The following is a 9411-nucleotide window of genomic DNA, read 5'->3' on the forward strand; positions in this document are numbered from 1 at the left end:
GCCACAGCGCGTCTCACAAAGACACAGCGGTTGGAATCCAAAATCTCCAATTTGGACTCCAGTTCCACCAGTCTAATGTCCATTGCTCATCTTTCTTGGCCCAAGCAAGTCTCTTCTTATTATTGGTGTCCTTTAGAAGTGGTTTCTTTGCATCAATTTGACCTTGAAGGCCTGATTCACACAGTCTCCTCTGAACAGTTGATGTTGAGATGTGTCTGTTACTTGAACTCTGTGAAGCATTTATTTGGGCTGGAATTTTGAGGCTGATAACTCTAATGAACTTATCCTCTGCAGCAGAGGTAACTCTGGGTCTTCCATTCTTGTGACGGTCCTCATGAGAGCCAGTTTCATCATAGCGCTTAATGCTTTTTGCGAATGCACTTAAAGAAACTTTCACATTTCTTGAAATGTTCCATATTGACTGACCTTCATGTCTTAAAGTAATGATGGACTGTCATTTCTCTTTGCTTATTTGAGCTGTTCTTGCCATAATATGGACTTGGTCTTTTACCAAATAGGGCTATCTTCTGTATACCCCCCCTACCTTGTCACAACACAACTGATTGGCTCAAACACATTAAGGAAAGAAATTCCACAAATTAACTTTTAAGGCACACCTGTTAATTGAAATGCATTCCAGGTGACTACCTCATGAAGCTGGTTGAGAGAATGCCAAGAGTGTGCAAAGCTGTCATCAAAGCAAAGGGTGGCTATTTGAAGAATCGCAATTATAAAATATACAGTGGGGAGAACAAGTATTTGATACACTGCCGATTTTGCAGGTTTTCCTACTTACAAAGCATGTAGAGGTCTGTCATTTTTATCATAGGTACTTTTCAACTGTTAGAGACGGAATCTAAAACAAAAATCCAGATAATCACATTGTATGATTTTTAAGTAATTAGTTTGCATTTTATTGCATGACATAAGTATTTGATACATCAGAAAAGCAGAACTTAATATTTGGTACAAAAACCTTTGTTTGCAATTACAGAGATCATACGTTTCCTGTAGGTCTTGACCAGGTTTGCACACACTGCAGCAGGGATTTTGGCCCACTCCTCCATACAGACCTTCTCCAGATCCTTCAGGTTTCGGGGCTGTCGCTGGGCAATACGGACTTTCAGCTCCCTCCAAAGATTTTCTATTGGGTTCAGGTCTGGAGACTGGCTAGGCCACTCCAGGACCTTGAGATGCTTCTTACGGAGCCACTCCTTAGTTGCCCTGGCTGTGTGTTTCGCATTGGAGATGGGTCGTGGCTGGGTCTTCCAACATGACAACGACCCATCTCCAATGCTCTTACTGAGGAGAGGAGGTTGCTGGCCAAGATCTCGCGATACATGGCCCCATCCATCCTCCCCTCAATACGGTTTAGTCGTCCTGTCCCCTTTGCAGAAAAGCATCCCCAAAGAATGATGTTTCCACCTCTATGCTTCACGGTTGGGATGGTGTTCTTGGGGTTGTACTCATCCTTCTTCTTCCTCCAAACACGGCGAGTGGAGTTTAGACCAAAAAGCTCTATTTTTGTCTCATCAGACCACATGACCTTCTCCCATTCCTCCTCTGGATCATCCAGATGGTCACTGGAAAACTTCAGATGGGCCTGGACATGCGCTGGCTTGAGCAGGGGGACCTTGCGTGCGCTGCAGGATTTTAATCCATGACGGCGTAGTGTGTTACTAATGGTTTTCTTTGAGACTGTGGTCCCAGCTCTCTTCAGGCCATTGACCAGGTCCTACCGTGTAGTTCTGGGCTGATCCCTCACCTTCCTCATGATCATTGATGCCCCACGAGGTGAGATCTTGCTTGGAGCCCCAGACCGAGGGTGATTGAGCGTCATCTTGAACTTCTTCCATTTTCTAATAATTGCGCCAACAGTTGTTGCCTTCTCACCAAGCTGCTTGCCTATTGTCCTGTAGCCCATCCAAGCCTTGTGCAGGTCTACAATTTTATCCCTGATGTCCTTACACAGCTCTCTGGTATTGGCCATTGTGGAGAGGTTGGAGTCTGTTTGATTGAGTGTGTGGACAGGTGTCTTTTATACAGGTAACGAGTTCAAACAGGTGCAGTTAATACAGGTAATGAGTGGAGAACAGGAGGGCTTCTTAAAGAAAAACTAACAGGTCTGTGAGAGCCGGAATTCTTACTGGTTGGTAGGTGATCAAATACTTATGTCATGCAATAAAATGTAAATTAATTACTTAAAAATCATACAATGTGATTTTCTGGATTTTTGTTTTAGATTCTGTCTCTCACAGTTGATGTGTACCTATGATAAAAATTACAGACCTCTACATGCTTTGTAAGTAGGAAAACCTGCAAAATCGGCAGTGTATCAAATACTTGTTCTCCCCACTGTATATATATATATTTTAACACTTTGTTGGTAAGTACATGATTCCATATGTGTTATTTCATAGTTTTGATGTCTTCACTTTTATTCTACAATGTAGAAAATAGTAAAAATAAAGAAAAACCCTTGAATGAGTAGGTGTTCTAAAACTTTTGACCGGTAGGGTACTGTAGGTTTAAGATAATAGGCTGCGCGCACACACACACACACACACACACACACACACACACACACACACACACACACACACACACACACACACACACACACACACACACACACACACACACACACAGGTGTAGACAGTTGTTGATGATCCCTTGTCTCCTAATAATACAGTATCTGCTTTCATAACAGGTTTTTATTACATCAATCTTGTTGCTCTTCTTATCATAGTACATGACTACAATGTCAATGAGTTGGTAGGTGAAAGTTAATGCGAACTTTATTACATTATACAATACTGTATAATATAAACCATACATATAAACTTGGTGTAATAACCATAGCTAGGTTTTATGATTACAATGTCCATGTACTGGTGGTAGCAAAAAAAAATATCCTAGTGTAAATCAGTGGCGGTCGGTGACATTTAAGATGAGGGAGGACGATTATTTTCATGAGCATGGCCTTATTTCTATTACAGCATATTGGATGACTGTCATCCATAATCCATTCACCCTGCTCAATGTAACATCGATAAGTTTAGGCTACAACATGATACTCAAATTTTCCCTATACCCATCATGAGGTTGTTACAGCCTAGCCTATGAATTTAAGTTTACAATGTAGATGCATAGGTCAAGAGAAAAATGAAGAGTAATCAAGGTGACAGACAGTGACACATTCAATACCGCCTTACACACTCTTCTTGCCTGCATCTAACTGACCTAGGGAGTAATCATTAGTCCAACAGTTGTAAACGATAGTTTCTATTGGACAAATTCAGCTATGTTTATCCCTGTTTCGTTCCGTTTGCTTCCGTTTAAGAAATGTTTTTCAACAGAATTGGCAGAAGGAATACACCGCTGATCACACGCAAACAGATTTCACTTTCATAGCAGCCACATACAAACAGCATGATCATTTTGCTTGTTGTAGAATTCCTTCTTGCATAGACGCACTCTCCTCCTCTCACCTCTTCCCTTCGCTTGTGGACTTCTGTGCACAACACATCAGCTGTCTGTGACCAGATGAAAAAAACTTTCCAAGCCAAACCTTCAAATCATAACCGCTAACCGCTACACACAGCCTACATTGTTAATGTCACCCTATTAGCTAACATCATAGCTAGTCAACATAGCTACTAGATCTAATGTGTTAGTAAACCCGCTACAATCATGCAGTACAGTCGGCAAGCAGTTTAGCAGTTACACCGGCGGGCCACCGTGGCAAATAATTAATAAAGCCAAAAGCTAGCCAAAGCCAGCTAGCTAACATAGCATCCCTCTCTGTTTGAGCCGTGTGTTTGAGTAGGCTGCATTCGCTATCTAAGTGAATGTGAAAAAGAAATATGAAATATAGCTAGCTCTCTCTCTCTCCTCTCGATTCTCCTTCATCTTTGAAGAAATTAATTTGTTCACCACATTTTATGCACTGCAGTGCTAGCTAGATATGGCTTGTTCTTTCAGTACTAGATTAATTCTCTGATCCTTTTATTGGGTGGACAACATGTCAGTTCATGCTGCAAGAGCTCTGATAGGTCGGAGGATGTCCTCCAGAAGTTGTCATAATTACTGTGTAAGTCTATGGAAGGGGGTGTGAACCATGATTCTCCTAAGTTTTGTATTGAAGTCAATGCACCCAGAGGAGGACAGAAGCTAGCTGTCCTCCGGCTACACCATGGTGCTACCCTACAGAGTGCTGTTGAGGCTACTGTAGACCTTCATTGCAAAACAGTGTGTTCCCAACAATTTATTTGATGATATATTTAATAGTTGTATCTTAAAGGATAACTTTTTAAATGTGTCACTATTTAATTTTTCTGAAATTCACTGAGGAAGATGGGCCTCCCCTTTCTCCTCTGAGCAGCCTCAAATATTCCTCAGTATTCCATCTGTTTAGCCTTTCAGTTCCACAGCCCTGTCAATTCTGCCTTGTTTAATCCCTGGAGGAATAGTGGGAGGCAATACAGAGAGACAATACAGGGAGATAGCATGGCTTACTTTTCCAAACTATAATGCAATAAATTGCATTCTATCAGCACCTCCTAATTTCTGTAATTTGGGTCATGGCCATGGGTGAGAACAGGAGAAGTAAACTCTAGAGTCACTGAGTATACTAAACATTAAGAACACCTGCACTTTCCAAAACACAGACTGACCAGGTGAATCCAGGTGAAAACTATGATCCCTTATTGATGTCACTTGTTAAATCCACTTCAGTCAGTGTAGATGAAAGGGAGGAGACAGGTTAAATACGGATATTTAAGCCTTTAGACAATTGAATGGGCAAGACAAAATATTTAAGTGCCTTTGAACTGGGTATGGTAGTAGGTGCGAGGCGCACTGGTTTGAGTGTGTCAAGAACTGCAAAGCTGCTGGGTTTTTCACGCTCAACAGTTTCCTGTGTGTCTCAAGAATGTTCCACCACCCAAAGGACAGCTGTGGGAAGCATTGGAATCAACATGGGCCAGCATCCCTATGAAACGCTTACGACACCTTGTGGAGTCCATGCCCCGACAAATTGAGGCTGTTCTGCAACTCAGTGTTTGGTATACTCAGTGTATATTTGGTCAGTTAATAGTACAACATAACAATTTTTACTGAAAATACACAACTTAATACCTAATAATACTTAAAATACATGTTGTCTCCCGGAGCAGTGGTCTAAGGCACTGCATCACAGTGCTAGCTGTGCCACTAGAGATCCTGGTTCGAATCCAGGCTCTGTCGTAGCCGGCCGCGACCGGGAGACCCATGGGGCGGCGCGCAATTGGCCCAGCATCGTCCAGGGTAGGGGAGGGAATGGCCGGCAGGGATGTAGCTCAGTTGATAGAGCATGGCGTTTGCAACGCCAGGGTTGTGGGTTCGATTCCCACAGGGGGTATGAAAAAAATAATGTATGCACTAGCTGTAAGTCGCTCTGGATAAGAGCGTCTGCTAAATGACTAAAATGTATATGTATAACTTGTTGCTGTTTATGACTCATTCAGGGAAGTGGACTGGAGATAGATGACTGCTGTCACATTTCTCATCCATTTACTCCTGAACTTAAATAAACGTTTTCTCTGCCGGTGGTTACTGTTGGTGTTCTTCTGACTCCGATTTATAATGTGCCAGATGAGGCAGGGTTAGAGAAGTGCAACATCTACATGTTCTGCAGGTAAGTGTGTATATATTTAAAATAATTCAGACCCTACTCGTGGAGGATTGTACTTTTTTGACTTGTACCTTTTGATTTTCATGTATGTTCTGTGTTTTGTTTACTTAAATGTTTTGCTTGCTGACATCTGTAATGGTGTGTTGTCCTTTCAAACGTCGATACATGTTATTGTTAACCCTGAGGGGTATACTAAGAATCTAGCTAAGATGTACTCAGGTTTTTATTGAATTGGCTAGCTTTAGTTAGCTTCACATTCCAGCTCAGGCTTCATCCATGATAGGAAGGAATCAATATATCTCCATATGCATCAGAGTCACGTATTTTGTGGGCATTTTAAAGCCTGTTTCTAGAATAAGGCATCACGGAGTTAAGCATTGTTATATAATGCTTTATATTATCTGGATACTTTTAATTGATTTATTTCAAAAAATAAAGCTAACAATAGGTATCCTTTTTTTGCCCTTGTCTTTAACAAAGAGGCATACCCTCACTTAATGTGAGCCCTGGTTTAACCAAACACACCAAGCCGCTCCCAGACATGGAGGTATTTAAGGAGTGCATGGTGACAGTATTGGGGGATTTGGCTATACTGACATCCATTGCGTCTGTCAAACAGGTAGCCCTACCTCTTATTTTTTTATAAGAAGAAATAGGCTCCAACAAAGCCCTCTTGTTGTTAGTGAGGTCGAATTAAAATGAAGACAATTGTTCAAATGAATTACTTTCAGCACAATTTGCTGTCCACCTCTGTTGGATTATGCCGCATCCGCTCCAAAACTGATGTCTAACCGCTTGCCTTTTTAGTTGACTTTCGTTAACTAGTTTCGTTGCTCACGCACTAAGTCAATGATTGAAAAAGTGTATGTCTCATGAAATTGTAATACATTTGGTCTCCAGTCTATGGGCTACAGAAAAACCACATAGGCTACTACTCTTTCTACCGTAGGCTATATCATTTATGTTAAATTAATTTAATGGAGCGTTGGTGGAGCGCTGCAGCGCTGCGTCTCTCCAACAGCACCCTGGAGAGGCGCGCTGGGCATGGACAAGCTAAATATTTTGCGCCCTTGCCCTTGGCAAAGTGGGCACTGTTAGTGCTGTTATCATTGCATTTAGGCAGAATAATGTGAGGTGTTATGTGTTGTTGGAGGTACGTCTTGGTGAGTTTAGCTCGGAAAATGCCGCTCTCGTCAAACTGCCGCTCTACCTAAATGGCGGGGCCTAATCATATAATAATTTTTTAGAATCCCCATTAATTCAATAGCATCTCTGTGGGCCTAGTCATAAATATTTGTCATTATTTTATATAAAAAATTTTATTACCTTTTATTGTGCCATAAACACAACCAGTCATGATGTTTTCATCTGATTGTCAAACAATCACTTCAAAGGGCTCCTTTACTAGGCTACTCGCGCAAATTCATCCATTCGCAACATATTTCCAGCTTCCAAACAGTGGTGAATGGAAAGAGACATCTGTTACACAAAACACCAAAAAGTGTAATGACATTTGGCCATTGTCATTATGCCAGAATTAATGCCCCCACTTCTGTCCGCGCGCCTCGGCCACTCATCTCTGCCTTGACAAAATATCAGTGTTCTTGTTGAACCGCATTGCATTACATACCACCTGTTTTCAAGTCCATTTGCTCATTTTTCATGCCTCTGACATACCGGACCTTACTGCCTTACTTTCACCACTTCTTATTTTACAACCTTAACAACTTTAAGACAAGCTAGCAACCACACACATCTTTAGGACATTTACTTTTCTAGTTAATGGGACTTGCATCAGCAGTATTGTACAACTTATTTCTGACTTTTTTTATAGTTATTCTTTGGAACACTAATGTAGTTTATAAAGAAAGGCCAATAAGTAAGGCTGGTCTGAGTGGGCAGCTCACTTCATTCAGTAAGCACAGTAAAAACAACACATTGCTTCCTCTTCTATGGTCATAGTTGGAATGTTATGTGCATACGGGAAGTATTCAGACCCCTTGACTTTTTACACATTTTGTTACATTACAGCCTTATTCTAAAATTGATTAAATCGTTTTTTCCCCTCATCAATCTACACACAATACACAATACTCACAATACTCAATAATATACTTTAGATACTCGAAATTGAGCTCAGGTGCATCCTGTTTCCATTGATCATCCTTGAGATGTTTATACAACTTCATTGGAGTCTACCTGTGGTAAATTCAATTGATTGGACATGATTTGGAAAAGCACACACCTGTCTATATAAGGTCCCACAGTTTAAAGTGCATGTCAGAGCAAAAACCAAGCCATGAGGTCGAAGGAATTGTCCGTAGAGCTCCGAGACAGGATTGTGTCGAGACACAGATCTGGGGAAGGGTACAAAAAATGTCTGCAGCATTGAAGATCACCAAGAACACAGTGGCCTCCATCATTCTTCAATGGAAGAAGTTTAGAACCAACAAGACTCTTCCTAGAGCAATCGGGGGAGAAGGGCCTTGGTCCGGGAGGTGACCAAGAACCCAATGGTCACTCTGACAGAGCTCCAAAGTTCCTCTGTGGAGATGGGAGAACCTTCCAGAAGGACAACCATCTCTGCAGCACTCCACCAATCAGGCCTTTATGATAGAGAGGCCAGAAGGAAGCCACTCCTCAGTAAAAGGCACATGACAAACCCGCTTGGAGTTTGCCAAAAGGCACCTAAAGGACTCTCAGACCATGAGAAACAAGATTCTCTGATCTGATGAAACCGAGATTGAACTCTTTGGCCTGAATGCCAAGCGTCACGTCTGGATTAAACCATGCACCGCTCATCACCTGGCCAATGCCATCCCTACGGTGAAGCATGGTGGTGGCAGCATCATGCTGTGGGGATGTTTTTCAGCGGCAGGGAATGGGAGACAAGTCAGGATTGAGGGAAAGATGAATGGAGCAAAGTACAGAGAGATCCAGAGCGCACAGGACCTCAGACTGGGGCGAAGGTTCACCTTCCAACAGAACAACGACCCTAAGCACACAGCCAAGACAACACAGGAGTGGTTTTGGGACAAGTCTCTGAATGTCCTTGAGTGGCCCAGCCAGAGCCCGACTTGAACGCGATAGAACGTTTCTGGAGAGACCTGAAAATAGCTGTTGAGCGACGCTCCCCATCCAACCTGACAGAGCTTGAGCGGATCTGCAGAGAAGAATGGGAGAAACTCCCCAAATACAGCTGTGTCATACCCAAGAAGACTCAAGGCTGTAATCGCTGCCAAAGGCATTTCAACAAAGTACTGAGTAAAGGGTCTGAATACTTATGTAAATGTGATATTTCCATTTTATATTTTTAATACATATGCAAAAATATCTAAAAACCAGTTTTTCCTTTGTGATTATGGGGTATTGTCTGTAGACTGATGAGGGGAAAAAACAATGTAATCCATTTTAGAATAAGGCTGTAACATAGCAAAATGTGGAAACAGTCAAGGGGTCTGAATACTTTCCGAATACACTGTATGTTAGTGTTAACAAACGTTATCAGCATAGCATTATGTCTCTCCTCATCTTGTACTATAAGCCATGTGTGGAATGTCATTCACCTTTATAGCATATGAGCACGTCACAATAATGCAAATTCACCACACCTGCTGAAAAACCTATGCCTGCACTCGTGCAATAATCACCTTCCTGTCTCTCAGCCAATTAGTATAAATCTTGGGACGTATTTATATGTCAACTTATCCCTTGTTCTCTCACTTGCGTGTTACAGC

The 9411-nt window shown here is 41.9% G+C and overlaps 1 protein-coding gene across 1 annotated transcript in view; it reads left to right on the forward strand.

Annotated features, from left to right (window-relative positions):
* LOC311100329 (CMP-N-acetylneuraminate-beta-galactosamide-alpha-2,3-sialyltransferase 2-like) overlaps positions 1-9411 on the forward strand; it is a 35472-nt gene that overhangs the window by 24884 nt on the left and 1177 nt on the right. The window lies entirely within an intron of this gene.

The sequence above is a fragment of the Coregonus lavaretus genome (genome assembly GCF_964263955.1).
Source record: "Coregonus lavaretus genome assembly, chromosome: 24".
Lineage (NCBI taxonomy): Eukaryota > Metazoa > Chordata > Actinopteri > Salmoniformes > Salmonidae > Coregonus > Coregonus lavaretus.